A 14,704-nucleotide genomic window follows, 5' to 3' on the forward strand; every position below is an offset into this window, starting at 1 on the left:
GGCAGCAGTGGTACCCGGTACCACCACCGCTGCCACCACTGCTACTGGGAGAGCTGCTATCAGAAGCCTCCACCCCTAAAAAGGCTTTTCCTATCTCCCCCTTTCAGTCTCCCACCATTGCCTCCCATCAGCAGAACCTCACAGGTAGAGAGTCAGGGAACACGGCTTTCAGATTTCCAAATCCTTCAGTGGAGAGGATGGTTAGACAAGCAATCAGGAGAGAGTGGACGTGACCCAGCACAGCCCATCCCTTCTCTCTTCAGCATCCATAACAACCCATATTTAAAATTCTCAGTGACAGAGATCACTACACCCTCACACTGCTGCCTAGAAGAATGCAACTGTCACTCATACAGATGTGGACATACGCACTCTCTTCACAAAATTTTAGACACCAAGTCCCACTAGTCTCTGCCTCCATCTCTCGGCAATGTTAATTTCTCTTCTAGTTCAATCACCAATCCCACCTGAATTTTCTGTTACCTAGAAACGATGCTGTAGTGTTAAACACCACCATTTCTTATGTAAATCGTTAGGAGAGGGACAGCAAGGGAAAAGGATTAATGTAAACAACAAGGAAGAAAATATGCATAGCTCCTGGTTTGCACCTGTCATAAGGCCGTGGCTGTTGTCAGAAGTTCTGTGTTTACAGGACACAAGTATATGGCAGTTCCACAAATGGTACTTTGGGGTTCAGATTGGCCACCCAGAAGTCCCTTCCCCAAGGAGGGGTAAGATAGGAGTAAGGAGTTAAGGGGTATAAACTACTATGTATAAAATAAGTAAGCCACAGGGATATATTGTACAATGCAAGGAATATAGCCAATATTTTATAATAACTGTAAAAGGAGTATAACCTTTAAAAATTGTGAATCACTATGTTGTACACCTGAAACATTGCACATCAACTATAGCTCAATATTTTAAAAAAAATCCTGAAGACATACATTTTAAGGGAAAATGGGACAAAGTATATGTATAAAAAAATTAATAGGGCTTTCCTGGTGGTGCAGTGGTTAAGAATCCACCTGTCAATGCAGGACACGGGTTCGATCCCTGTCCTGGGAAGATCCCACATGCCGCAGAACAACTAAGTCCGCGCACCACAACTACTGAGCCTGCGCTCTAGAGCCCGCGAGCCACAACTACTGAAGCCCAAGCTCCTAGAGCCCGTGCTCCACAACAAGAGAAGCCACGACGATGAGAAGCCCACGCACCGCAACGAAGAGTAACCCCTGCTTGCCACAACTAGAGAAAGCCCGTGCACAGCAACGAAGACCCAATACAGCCAAAAATAAAAACAAATAAATAAATAAATAATTTTTTTTAAATTAATAGATGTAAAAAAAAAAAAAAACAAACCAGTCACTTCCCTATTTCTGCTGTGCACCAAAGCAACTGGGTAGATGGGGCCCTGACAAGCTCGCATTCACTGGTATAAGCTAAGGAAGTGTAGCCATTCTCCAGGGACCTCAGTGCAGACCCTGGAAACCCAGGCCCCAAAGATCATTCAGCACTGTGGTTAATACTATAGCTTCTGGGGACTTCCCTGGTGGTCCAGGTGTTAAGACTCTGCGCTTCCACTGCAGGGGGTCTGGGTTTGATCCCTGGTTGGAGAACTAAGATCCCATATGCTGTGCAGCAAGGCCAAAAAAAAAAAAGAAAGAAAAAAAAAAAAGGGAGAATGCAGAATTTCTCCTCCAAAAAATAATACAGTAGCCTCTGGAGTGGAAGAGCCAACTCAAGTCCAACCTGTACAGCCTCCTAGATGTGTGGCCTTGAGCAAATTCCTGACCTCCCAGGGTCTCATCTAGAATGGAAGATGGAATGAGATCGTCCATGTAAAGCCCTCCATAAATATTAGCTGTTAGCATTAATAGCTGTTCCTGTGAATTATTTTTTTAAATCTGAGGGCAGTCCAGAAAGGACTAGAGTTACTTAGATATTAAATTAATGTTCTCTTCATAACATAGAAATAACCTAGTTATCCTTAAGCAGTTATGTTCAGTTTACAAATCTTGTTATTCTGTTTATAAATATGGCAAGATAAGGCTCTTGACCTTCAATTCTCTTTGATTAATGATCTATTAACTTAAAGACCCTAAACTCCTTTGAAAAATCATTTACAAACTTAATTAATTAAATTCCCCTAAACACTTTGAACTGCAATCATAAATTTAATATATTACGTTTCCTTTGTAAGCACTTCAGTTGCCTGACAAAGCAAAATATCTCCAAGTAATAAATTCTTATACGCCTAAGAAATAAAATGTATTAATATAGTGAAGCACCAGTTTTCTTTAAAATCTCATAATATTCCCAAAAATGGAGTCAAATTTTCTTTGCCCTTCCAACTGGAAGTCACAAGTCTAAATTCTATTACATGTTTAAAACACATCAAGTTAATCTGTCAGTCTTTAACATGCTAGCGTCTTTAACTATTACAATATTTTAACGAAACCAACATAGACAGGTTACTTCTAAACTTAACGTGATAGTTTGATCCTTAGGGCTTAATTTGTTTCACCATCTTCATGTTTAAACCTAAGCTTTGCCAGGGAAAGGGCCCTTGAGGAAGCAGATGCGACATCTCTAGCAGGCCATGGGCACCACCCTCAGGGAACTGGTGACACTAAGCTTGTAGTTTATGGCCAAGCAGTGGATGTTTTTTGGTCAGAGCTTCAAGACAGTATTGTGGGTCTGGGAACTGCAGAGTCCAGAGGGCCGCAGTTTGGACCCACCAGGCCCTTTGTATACTTGAGATGACAACAGGGGCCCCAAGTCCATCCCTTTCAGATAGGAATGGCTTTGCAACCCAGGCTCCCTGGGTATTATTTATCCCCTTATCCAGTTTTCTGTAACCTCTTTTTTTTTTTTTTTTTTTTTTTTTTTTGCGGTACGCGGGCCTCTCACTGTTGTGGCCTCTACCGTTGCGGAGCACAGGCTCCAGATGCACAGGCTCAGTGGCCATGGCTCACGGGCCCAGCTGCTCCGCGGTATGTGGGATCCTCCCAGACCGGGGCACGAACCCATATTCCCTGCATCGGCAGGTGGACTCTCAACCACTGAGCCACCAGGGAAGCCCCGTAACCTCTTTTTAAGCTTTTATTGGTTTAGTTGGGACATGAGTTAACATGTTCCATTCCTCATGACCAACCCCTCCCCCGGGCTTTCTTCAGTTGGATTCAACCAACCTGCTCACTGTCTGAGCCATGTCTTATTGGCTTCAGCTGCAGCAAGAAGGTCATCCCAAGGACATAGCATTTTCCCATAGGCACAAGTTGCTGCCAGGCAGAGTTTAGAAGGGCAGGAACTTTTCTCGAGATAATCATTTACCCTTTGTTCTTGATCTACCTTCCTCCCCTTATTCAACCTATTTTTTCCGGCTTTTATTTTCAGGATCTTGAGCAATTTAAGGGGATTGGACTGGGGGTTTGGGGAGAAGAGAAAGAGGTAGTTTGGGGAGCATGCGGTGACCCAGAGTCGCAGTGTTCACCAGGAAGAGACAGGACCTCAGGTGGCAGGGCTGCGCTATGTGGGGCGCCCGGGGAGCATGGCATGGGCCCAGGCCCCAGGGCTGCCGATCTTGGCAAGGAAGCAGCAGAGCCTCCTGGAGGCTTAGACATGAAGCTCTCACAGTGGCCCCAACATACTGAAGATTTGCCCTCCCCCACACTCCCCCCTTTTCTGGCATCATGTTAGGCTCCTGGGTCCTTGCATGGGCCTAGGAGAGAGGAGCCCCATTTCCACTTCCAAAAAGCAAGTAACAATGAATTTTTCTGCAGCCCTGGAAACGTGGCGTCAGGTCTAACTTGACTTTTTTTTTTTTAATTGAAATATAGTGGATTTACAGTGTCCTGTTAGTTTCAGGCATACAGTACAGTGATTCAGTTATATATGAATATATATATATTCTTTTTCAGATTCTTTTCCCTTATAGGTTATTACAAAATATTGAGTAGAGTTCCCTGTGCTATATATACTAGGTCCTTGTTGGCTATCTATTTTATATATCGTAGTGTATATATGTTAATCCTAACCTCCTACTTTATCCCTCCCCCACCGAGGTCTAATTTGATTTTAATGAAATAAAGAAAGGCACTGTTTCCAGATGCCTGTTCTGTTACATTCACACAAAATGACTCTATCTGGAGTAGGAGGAAGAGCACTGCAGGGTGGGTCTGGCTCAACCATGCAACAGCAGTTTACTTCACTTCTCTGATCCTCAGTTTTCTCATCTGTAAAATGGGAATGGGCTGCCCACCTACCAGGGTCCCTCCTGGGCCGGGGCCTGGCCGCCTGCCTGCCCAGTACAGGGGTGTGGAGGCCCTGCCCGAGGCTGGTTTTAGGGTCACCATTACCCTGTGCTGAGGAGCAACCAGTGCCAGCCCAGCCTGGCCAGCAGAGGGCGCTGCCAGGCCGTGCAGACTGTTCCTGCTTCAGCCTGCGGGATGGGTGGCTCAGGGAGGCCGCCAGCCCCCAGGGCTGTATGGAGCAGATATGCTGTCCAGCATCCATCCTCCCTTCAGGGAAGCAATCTCACAGGTGGGACCAGGTCACAGGGTCAGCCACTCAGGCCCAGGTCCCAGACTGTCTGGCAGGTCCAGGTCACCCCACCCATGTGACTCCACTTAACCCCACCAACACTTCTGTTCCCACAGTGTGTCAGGCCCTCTCATACTCCTGCTGGCACTTAATCTCGAGGAAACGAGATAGAGGACATCATCCCCATGGGAGAACTGAGGCTCAGGATAGGCGAAGTGACTTGCCCAAGACCTCATGGAACTGCACTGAAACCCAGACCTCCAGATTCCAAAGGCCATGTGATTTTCACAGCACTGTTGAGTCTCTTGAACGTGGGCACCAGGGGTTCGGCTGTTTGGGGGAACTAGCATGGGAGGGTGTGTGGGTCTAGCTGCCCGGCAGAGGGCTAGAAGATGCACTGCACTCAAGCTGAGGTTGATGTCACGTGGAGCACAGACAGGCCTGGAGAAGAGATGCCCTTTGCAGGCCGCTTGTTTGGGGCAGCCCAGCCAGAATGAGCTCAGACCCCTGTGAGGTGTCCGTCCTTACCTGAGACTGAGCGGGGCTCCTGGGAAATTCTGATGACAGGATGCTTAAGGGGGAAGTAGAGGCAGGGCTGGGCAGGGGAGCCCAGGCCACACTCTCACTGTCCCGGCTGATTCCTGGGCCGGTGGCCGATGTTAGCAACACGGGGCTGGTGCCCACCTTGTCTCCCACCTCCTCTGAGCAAGCTGGTTTGAGCCCCTCTCCTGTTTCCCTCACACAGGTCACCTGTGTGATGTCGCCAATCAGCCCAGATTTACCATCAGTGAAAATTCAATTCCTCCAAATGCAAGGTCCTGTCTGCACAAGAAACTGGGTCAGGCGTGCAGAGGTCCTGATGAGGGACCAGATGAGGAAGATGAACAAATCCACAACTCAAGGTGGCCCAAGGTCAAGGGCACGGGAGACCTGAAGGTGGGGGGAGGGGAGTGTTGGGGCAGCTCAGAGAGGGAGGGAGCCTCTCTGGCCAGGGTAGCCTGGGAGGACCTAAAGCACAGACGGTCAGCAGACAGAGCTTTGCGCTAGGAGAGGGGCTGAGCCCTGGCCGAGAGGTGGGAGGAGGGGCACAGGTTCAGAACCAGGGAGATGCATGGCAGCTGCGTCGGAGCGCTTGAGGGCACTCAGCAGGGATGAAACTGGGAAGGTGGGCAGGGGCCAGGTGTGGGGAGCTTCGTGTCAGGATGAGGACACCATGGGCACCTGCAACTGACCAGCAGTTCAGAGCGGCAGCAAAGCACCTAAGTCTCTGAAGCAGAGGTTGGTTCAAATCCCAACCCAGCCAATCACCAGCTGTGTGACCTTGGGTAAGTCATTTCGTTTGCTGGTGTCCTAGTTTCTCACCTAAAATGTGGATAAATTACTACTTCACGGGGCTACTGTGCGGATGAAATGAATTAAACTGCAAGCAGCACTTAGCAAGTGCCTGTCTCATAAAGGTGCCCTGACTATTATTTATATTTATCATATAAATAATAACAACGGCTACCATTTGGGGAGCACATATAATATACCAGACTCTGAGACGTTGCCCTAACTACATCGTCGCTTTAATCTTCACAGGAAACCTCAGGGGTACCATCATCTTACCATTATCACACCCATTTTACAGATGGGGAAAGGGGGTGTCCTTGCCCACAGTCCCAGAGCTGCAAAGTGCTGAGCCAGGCTCCCACCCAGACCTGCCGGGCTCTATGGACCTCTAAGTCGCTGTCTCCTCTGGCTGCATCTTTCTGCCAGCGAAGGGGCCTGGGCTGTGCCCCGGGATTCATGGATCCCAGGATTCTGAACGCAGCTTTGTGGGTCTTGGATGGGGTAGGAGAAAAGTTCAGTATCCTCCCCCCAACCCCTAGGGACACCTCCCGGGGCCCACATCCAGGAGTCTCGGTTTTAGGCGACACATCAGTGCTGCCTGTTCAAAGCAGAGCAGGGGGAAAGGCGTGGAGCCCTTAAAACAGTACAAACGTGTCCCTCGCAGCCGTGCCTGATTCTCCCCGAGCCCGGGCGCGCACAGACAGAAGTTGTGTACGCAGGATTTTAGTATTTCCTCTCCGGCTCCAGCCCCAATTTGAGGGCCTGTAAAAGCTTGAATGGCGTCCAGTGCGGCGTGGTTTGCCTAAGCTTGGCTCCCGGCACGGAGTCAGAGCGGCCCACACAGGGATGGGGCGCCCACAGGAGGCCCTGGGGGGGCAGAGGGCGCCCATGTCCACGCCCGGGCCGCCTAGCCCACCCCCAGCAACCCCTCACCCCCAGCCTGGGACACTGATGGGGGAAGGCGAGGGTCGGACCGCGTGACCCTCTGCTCCCCACTGACCTGGAGGAAGAAAGGGTGAGCCGGGAACCTCTTTCACTTCATAGGAGGTGGGGAGGGCTCCCCCGTGGCTGGGGCTACTGGTCCAGGCTGCACCCCAGGAGGTGGGAGGCTTGTCCAGTCCCCGCTTTTAAACCTGCCCCTGGCATCTCTGCCACTGTCTGAAATCACTCAGTCTCCTTCCCTAACTGGCTGTGTGAGACTACACAGCTCATTCGCCCTCTCCAGGCCTCAATTCCCTCACCCGTATAAAGGGGCTGATGGGGCTCTATCTCAGGCCCCAGACCCAGCTCCAGCATCTCGGGGTCCAAGGAGCCTGTGAGAAGTCTGTGCTGTAGACAAGGCGCTCTCTGAGGAAGGGAGGCCTGGCCCCCTCCTCCTCGGGGGGCTGTGACACCGCACAGCCAGGCGATAAGGGGAGGAATGTGTCTCAGGGCCAGGGAGGGACACCCCAGGCCCCCCACGCTCGGGGGACGGGTCACAGGCCTTCCAGGGGTCGCTCACACCCTGAGCACAGCAGCCTTTGGGGACACAGCCCAGGTCACCCAGGTGTCCAGGCATGGAGGTGTTCAGCCTGCCCTCCACAATCGCCTCTCTGCAATTCCCTCGTGCGCATTTGTCCTTGAGGCTCTTAACCAGGGACTTTTGCAGAGGAAAGTTTTTCATTTTAACGAGGCCCAGTTCATCCATTTTTTTCCTTTTGTGAATCAGGCCTGGGTTTAGATCCCAAAGATTTTTCTCCTGTGCTTTCTCAAGTTTTCTAGTTTTGTGTTTAAGCCCATTTACGTCTACAATCCATTTTGAGTTGATTGTTGTATAAGGCATGGGGTTAAGTTGAGGTTCATTCCTTTGTCTGTGGAGAACCAATGGCTAAAGGGATTATAAGAGCCGTTTTGACCATACCCAGTTTCTGCCTTAGAGCGCCACTTTTAGATAAAGGAAAGGAAGCCTGGAGAAATTAGACGACTTTCCCCAAATTACTATGTTCCTCATGAGTGCTGCTTACTATCCCTTTCCAACTCTCTCTTTTCCGGGCACATGGTGGGATCACTCCTCGGGTGCCCCTCTGTGGTTGGGTGGGTCCTCGCCAGTGAGTTGTGAGTAGAAATTACATGAGTCTCTCCCAAATCAGAGCATTGAAATGCCATTTCAAGACCCTCCACATCTTTCCTTTCCCTTTGTCCCGGCAACCAGCAAGTACAAAATGGTGACCATCTATTAGCCTGCATTCCGGAGGGCGGAGAAATGGAACAGAGCCCTCAGTGGACTCATGATGGACATTTAGAATGAACAAGATATGAACTTGGTGTTTAGACCATTACACTTTTCAGGCCATTTGTTACCACAGCATGACTCAGCCTCTCCTGACTGATACAGCCACCAGGTTGGACTGAGGGCCCCTCACTCCCCTCACTATGGACTTGCTAGGAGAGGAGACCAGCCATAGAGTTATATGGACAATACAGCCCCTAGAGCATATTACTGCTAGTACTCTCTGCTACTACGACACCAGGCTCCAAGCAGCAGCTGTCCCCAGGCCCCCTGCACCCGCTCAGCTCAGAAAAGGCCCACAGGGAATTCAGCAATGGTGCTGTGTCAGATGACCCAGGGACCCCCCCACACACACACACTCTGCTTAGCACCAATCACTACCCCAGACACAGGGGCTGGATCTACTTCTAATGGCCCCTGTAAGGGGGTGGGTAGGGATAAACTGGGACCCACTGAGGCAAGGGTCTGGAATGGAAGTGGGGAGACATAGGGGGTTGCACAGTGTTAAGTCCAGAAGCTTCCGCTTTCCTGATAAAAGGGGATGAATTCAGCTGGCTTGGCCCCTTTCTTTTCATCTTTTTGTCTCTGTTTTCTTTTGAATGTTGGCATGATACCTAGAGTTGTACCAACCATCAAAGACCATGAAGAAAAGGCCAAAGAAACCCTCCTACACTGTTGGTGGGAATGTAAATTGGTGCAGCCACTGTGGAGAGCAATATGTAGTCTGTCATACAGAGTGAAGTAAATCAGAAAGAGAAAAACAAATACCGTATGCTAACACGTATATACGGAATCTAAAATTTTTTTAAAAAATGGTTATGGGGCTTCCCTGGTGGCGCAGTGGTTGAGAGTCCGCCTGCCGATGCAGGAGACACGGGTTCGTGCCCTGGTCCGGGAAGATCCCACATGCCGCGGAGCAACTAAGCCCGTGAGCCATGGCCGCTAGGCCTGCGCGTCCGGAGCCTGTGCTCCGCAACGGGAGAGGCCACAGCAGTGAGAGGCCCGCGTACCACAAAAAAAAAAAAAAAAAAAATGGTTCTGAAGAACCTAGGGGCAGGACAGGAATAAAGACGCAGACGTAGAGAATGGACTTGAGGACACGGGGAGGGGGAAGGGTAAGCTGGGACAAAGTGAGAGAGTGTCATGGACCTATATACACTACCAAACGTAAAATAGATAGCTAGTGGGAAGCAGCCGCATAGCACAGGGAGATCAGCTCGGTGCTTTGTGTCCACCTAGAGGGGTGGGATAGGGAGGGTGGGAGGGAGGGAGATGCAAGAGGGAAGAGATATGGGGACATGTGTATATGTATAACTGATCCACTTTGTTATAAAGCAGAAACTAACACACCATTGTAAAGCAATTATACTCCAATAAAGATGTTAAAAAAAAATAAATAAAATAATAGAACTACCATATGATCCAGCAATCCTACTCCTGGGCATATATCCAGAAAAGATGAAAACTCTAACTTGAAAAGATACACGCACCCCAATGTTCATAGCAGCACTATTTACAATAGCCAAGACATGGAAGCAACCCAAGTGTCCATCAACCGATGAATGGATAAAGAAGATGTGGCACATACATGCAATGGAATATTACTCCACCATTATAAAGAATGAAATATTGCTGTTTACAGCAATATGGATGGACCTAGAGATTATCATACTCAGTGAAGTAAGTCAGACAAAGACAAGTACCATATGATATCATGTATAGGTGGATTCTAAAAAAGACGATACAGATGAACTTATTTACAAAACAGAAACAGACTCACAGGCATAGAAAACGAACCTATGGTTACCAAAGGGGAAGGGGGGCAGGAAGTGATAAACTGGGAATTTGGAATTAACAGATATGCTGTACTACACATAAAATAGATAAGCAACAGGGACCTACTCTATAGCACAGGGAACTATATTCAATATCTTGTAATAACCTATAATGAAAAATAATCTGAAAAATATATATGTATGTATATTTAACTGAATCACTTTTCTGTACACCTGAAACATTGTAAACCAACTATACTTCAGTTAAATAAATAAATAAGAAAAGGCCAAAGGAAATCTGAGAATCGTTGAGCTACAACAACAATGTCATAACGGCCTCCTCTTGATTTCTTGTTATGAGAAAAAGACTCCCCTGTGTGTTTAAACTTCTATAACCAGGCTTCCTGCTACTTGCAGCCAAATACTTTCCTAACTCGTACAGTTCCTTGCAGGGGAGTTGGAAGAAAGGACTTTTTCTGGTTATCAACGCCTGTGCTTCTCCTCTTTCCTCACCCGGGGTTGTATGGCCCCAGATCAATCCTGTACCCAGAAGTTGTCCCCGATCAATTCTGACCGCAGCAGGAGGTAAGATTTAAGTTCCCCACATCCGGGGCTCTGCAGCAGGAGATTTTTGTACCTTTCACATCAACTCCAGAATTATCTCCCCAAAACACAAACCTGAACATGGCACTGTTCTGCCCCCAGATCCTACCACCTTCTCTCAGACCCTAAGAATGACATTCAGGTTCCCTTCCCAGGCCCTCAAGGCCCTTCCCACCCCGGATTCAGCTAATCTTTGCAACTTTAAACCCCTTGCCTCCTCTCCAGGCACCCTCCCCTTCCTAAGCCACCACCTCTGTCACCTCACATCCACCGCGGGTGGATGTGCTGTTACCCTCCTTGGCACTCTTTGTCCACACCTTTATTATAGCAAGTGCACTTCACCTTGTAATTACTTGTTTGCAAATCTTTCCTTCCAGAGATTGTCAGCTTTGAGGACAAGGGTCAATCCTTATTCTGTCTGTATGTGCTTTAGCTTCCAGAACGGCTAGTACTCAAAACACAGCCTGTTGAATAAATAAAACCCCAGTGCTTTGGTTATACTTTGGATGTTAACTGTGAGCTTTCTCTTTGGGTCCTATATGGAGCCACTCTTCAGGTTACCTGTGAATTCCCCCTTATAAGGAAAGGGCTTGCTTAGTTTCCTATTAAGCAATATTTATTGAGCACCTACCTTGTGCTTGCATCAGTTAGCTATTAGCACAATCATGCTGTATAACAAACACCCACAAATCCCTGAGGCATATAATCATAAGCACTTATTTGCCACTTGTTTTTGTGTTGGCTGGGGGTATCTAAAGTTGCTATTACAAACCTCATTTTTTTAGATGAGGAGACCAGAGGTGCAGAGAGGTAAAGTAACAGTCTAAGTTTGCACAGTTGATAAGCAGCAGAGCCAGAAGGAAAACCTAGGGAGCCTGGCTCACATCTGGATTCTTAACCATTATGTTGCACTGCCTCTCTGCTATAGACTGAATGGTTGTGCCCCTTCCTCCCCAAATTTAATTGTTGAAACCTAATCCCCTATGTGATGGTATTTGGAGGTGGGGGCTTTGGGAGGTGATTAGGTCATGAGAGTGGAGCCCTCGTGAAAGGGATTAGTGTTCTTATAAAAGAGGCCCAGAGAGCTCTCTAGTCCCTTCTGCCATGTGAGAACACAGGGAAAAGACGGACATCCATGAACCAGTAAGCCGGCTCTCACCGGACAGTGAATCTGCTGGTTTCTTGATCTTGAAAGTCTCAGCTTCTAGAACTGTGAGAAACAAATGTCTGTTGTTTGTAATCTACCCAGTTTGTGGTATCTTGTTGTAACAGCCCAAGAAGACTAAGACGCTCTCCATCTTTGAAAGCATCCCACCTCTATGCATAAAGAGTTTGCTCACGGACTTCCCTGGTGGCGCAGTGGTTGAGAGTCCGCCTGCCGATACAGGGGACGCGGGTTCGTGCCCCGGTCCGGGAGGATCCCACATACCGCGGAGCGGCTGGGCCCGTGAGCCATGGCCGCTGAGCCTGCGCGTCTGGAGCCTGTGCTCCGAAACCGGAGAGGCCACAACAGTGAGAGGCCCGCGTACCAAAAAAAAAAAAAAAAAAGAGTTTGCTCACTTTTAAAATCACAACCTAAAGGCTTCCCGGGCTTCCCTGGTGGCGCAGTGTTTAAGAATCCGCCTGCCAATGCAGGCGACACGGGTTCGATTCCTGGTCTGGGAAGATCCCACGTGCCGTAGAGCAACTAAGCCCATGCACCACAACTACTGAGCCTGCGTGCTGCAACTACTGAGCCCGCGTACTTCAACTACTGAAGCCTGTGAGCCTAGAGCCCGTGCTCTGCAACAAGAGAAGCCACCGAAATGAGACGCCCAAGCACCACAACGAAGAGTAGCCCCTGCTCGCCGCGCAGCGAAAACAAACAAACCACAACCTAGTATTTCAATGAATGGATGGCAGTATATCATAAGTACTTAGTCAGTCCCTATTGATGCGCATTTAAATTGCTTCCAAACGTTTGCTGTTACAAACAATGCTACATGAATAATTTGTGCTCAAGTCATTCAACATTGGTGAAGTGTATCTGCAGGGAAAATTCCTAGAAGTGGAATTGCTGAACCAAAATTATGTGCCTTTATGATTTTGAAGGATATCTCTTAATGGCCTGCCAGCAGTCTATGAACTGGCTATTTCCCCACACCCTTTCCCAAATGGTGTGTTAGCAAGCTTTTTGATCTTTAATAGCACGATGAATGAAAAATACTATCTCAGTGTTGTTTTAATTTGCATGATTTTCATTATGAGTAAGGTTGAAAAAATTATAATGATACCTCATGGGGTTATAGTGAAGAGGAAATGAATTAAGACAATTAATAGGTATCAAGTTCTTAGGACAGTACCCAGTACGTGGTAAACACTTAATAAACGGTCATCGCTATTAATATTATATACTGCGGGGGTGAGGAGAAGGGGGAGACACAGAGCAGTATGTCTAATATGTTGTGATTTGTGGAAAAAAGTATATTATTTGTGAAAAAAGAATATATATGCATATATATACATGCACACACATTCACACATATATATGTATGTGTATATATGTACTTGCAGGTATATATAACTTTTCTCAGAAAAGATATACAAAAGTAGAGAATGGACTTGAGGATACGGGGAGGGGGAAGGGTAAGCTGTGACGAAGTGAGAGAGTGGCATGGACATATATACGCTACCAAACGTAAAATAGATAGCTAGTGGGGAGCAGCCGCATAGCACAGGGAGATCAGCTCAGTGCTTTGTGACCACCTAGAGGGGTGAGATAGGGAGGGTGGGAGGGAGGGAGACGCAAGAGGGAGGAGATATGGGGACATGTGTATACGTATAGCTGATTCACTTTGTTGTAAAGCAGAAACTAACACACCATTGTAAAGCAATTATACTCCAATAAAGATGTTTAAAAAAAAAGAGTAGTAAATATTGATGCCTCTAATAGAGGAACTGGGTGCTGGTGACAGCAGTGAGAAGAGATTCTTTCCCGCATTCTCTTTGTATCACATAATATTTTAACCATGTGCATGAAACATTTCTTCTCAAAAAACGCTGCAGTTACTGGCACTTCCTGTAGGAAGGCTGCACAAGTAAGGAGAAGGCTCCCAGCCCCGCAGCTTTAGCCTTAAGTCCCCAGGGGATACAACGCATTTTTGCCACCTTCCCGCCCTTGCCTCTTGAGGGCGCCAGACTCAGCCCTAATTGTAGCTCAAAAGAAGGTTGGCTTTGCCGCAAGCTGAGGGATGGAAAGAGCTGTTCATTCTTTCCCATTTGTCCATGCTCTCCAAACCCTATCATTCCATCCAACCCCCTCAAGGCAGCAGGAGGAAGGACGATGCAAGAAGGGGCCCCGAAGCATTTGCTGCCTTCCAGACGCCTGACAAAGTAATAGAAGAATTTCTCGACTTGGGTGCCCTCATCCAGTCTCAGTGATGCCAGTGACCTCCTGGGCAGGCAAGAGCCATCACCTCCCTCGGCCTGAGTTTCCTCAGAGTGAAAAAGGGTTACTGACACCCAGCCTACATCATGGAGTTTAGGTTAAATCAAATGAGCGATGTGAAGCCACACTGAAAAACCAAAGCATGATGTTAGCCAGGCTTACGGAACATGGGAGTGGAGCGTAACAGTGAGTGTTCCTGATCTGTCACCAAAGAGAGAAGCCACTCCACGGGGCATCTGTTCCCAGAACAGACTCCAGCCTCGGAGCTCTCTTCTCATCCAAGAGAACAGAATGAAATACCTTGCCCAGACACTGTCAGATGTCAGATGCCGTGTCAAGGATGAAGAGAACAAGGATATGGGAAAGAGAAAAGCTGATTCCAGGTTTAATAAATGTCTGCGGGAATTTGGCAGAATGTATTGCAAACATCAATCCTTGATGAAAATCTGTTGATTAAAAACAATCCTCAGCCATAAGAAGGAATGAAACTCCGATATATGCTACAGCATAGATGAACCTTGAAGACATCAGGCTAAGTGAAATAAGCCAGACACGAAGGACAAATAATGTCTGATCCCACATATATAAGGTATCTAGAATAGCCAAAGTCATGGAGACAGACGGTAGAATAGGGTTACCAGGGGCTGGGGAAGGGAGAAATTGGGAGTTATTGTTAATGGGTTCTGAGTTTCCATCGAGGGTGATAAAAAAAAATTCTGGAGATGGATGGTGGTGATGGTACACTGTGAATGT

The sequence above is a fragment of the Kogia breviceps genome, chromosome 11, assembly GCF_026419965.1.
Source record: "Kogia breviceps isolate mKogBre1 chromosome 11, mKogBre1 haplotype 1, whole genome shotgun sequence".
NCBI classification, from domain to species: Eukaryota; Metazoa; Chordata; class Mammalia; order Artiodactyla; family Physeteridae; genus Kogia; species Kogia breviceps.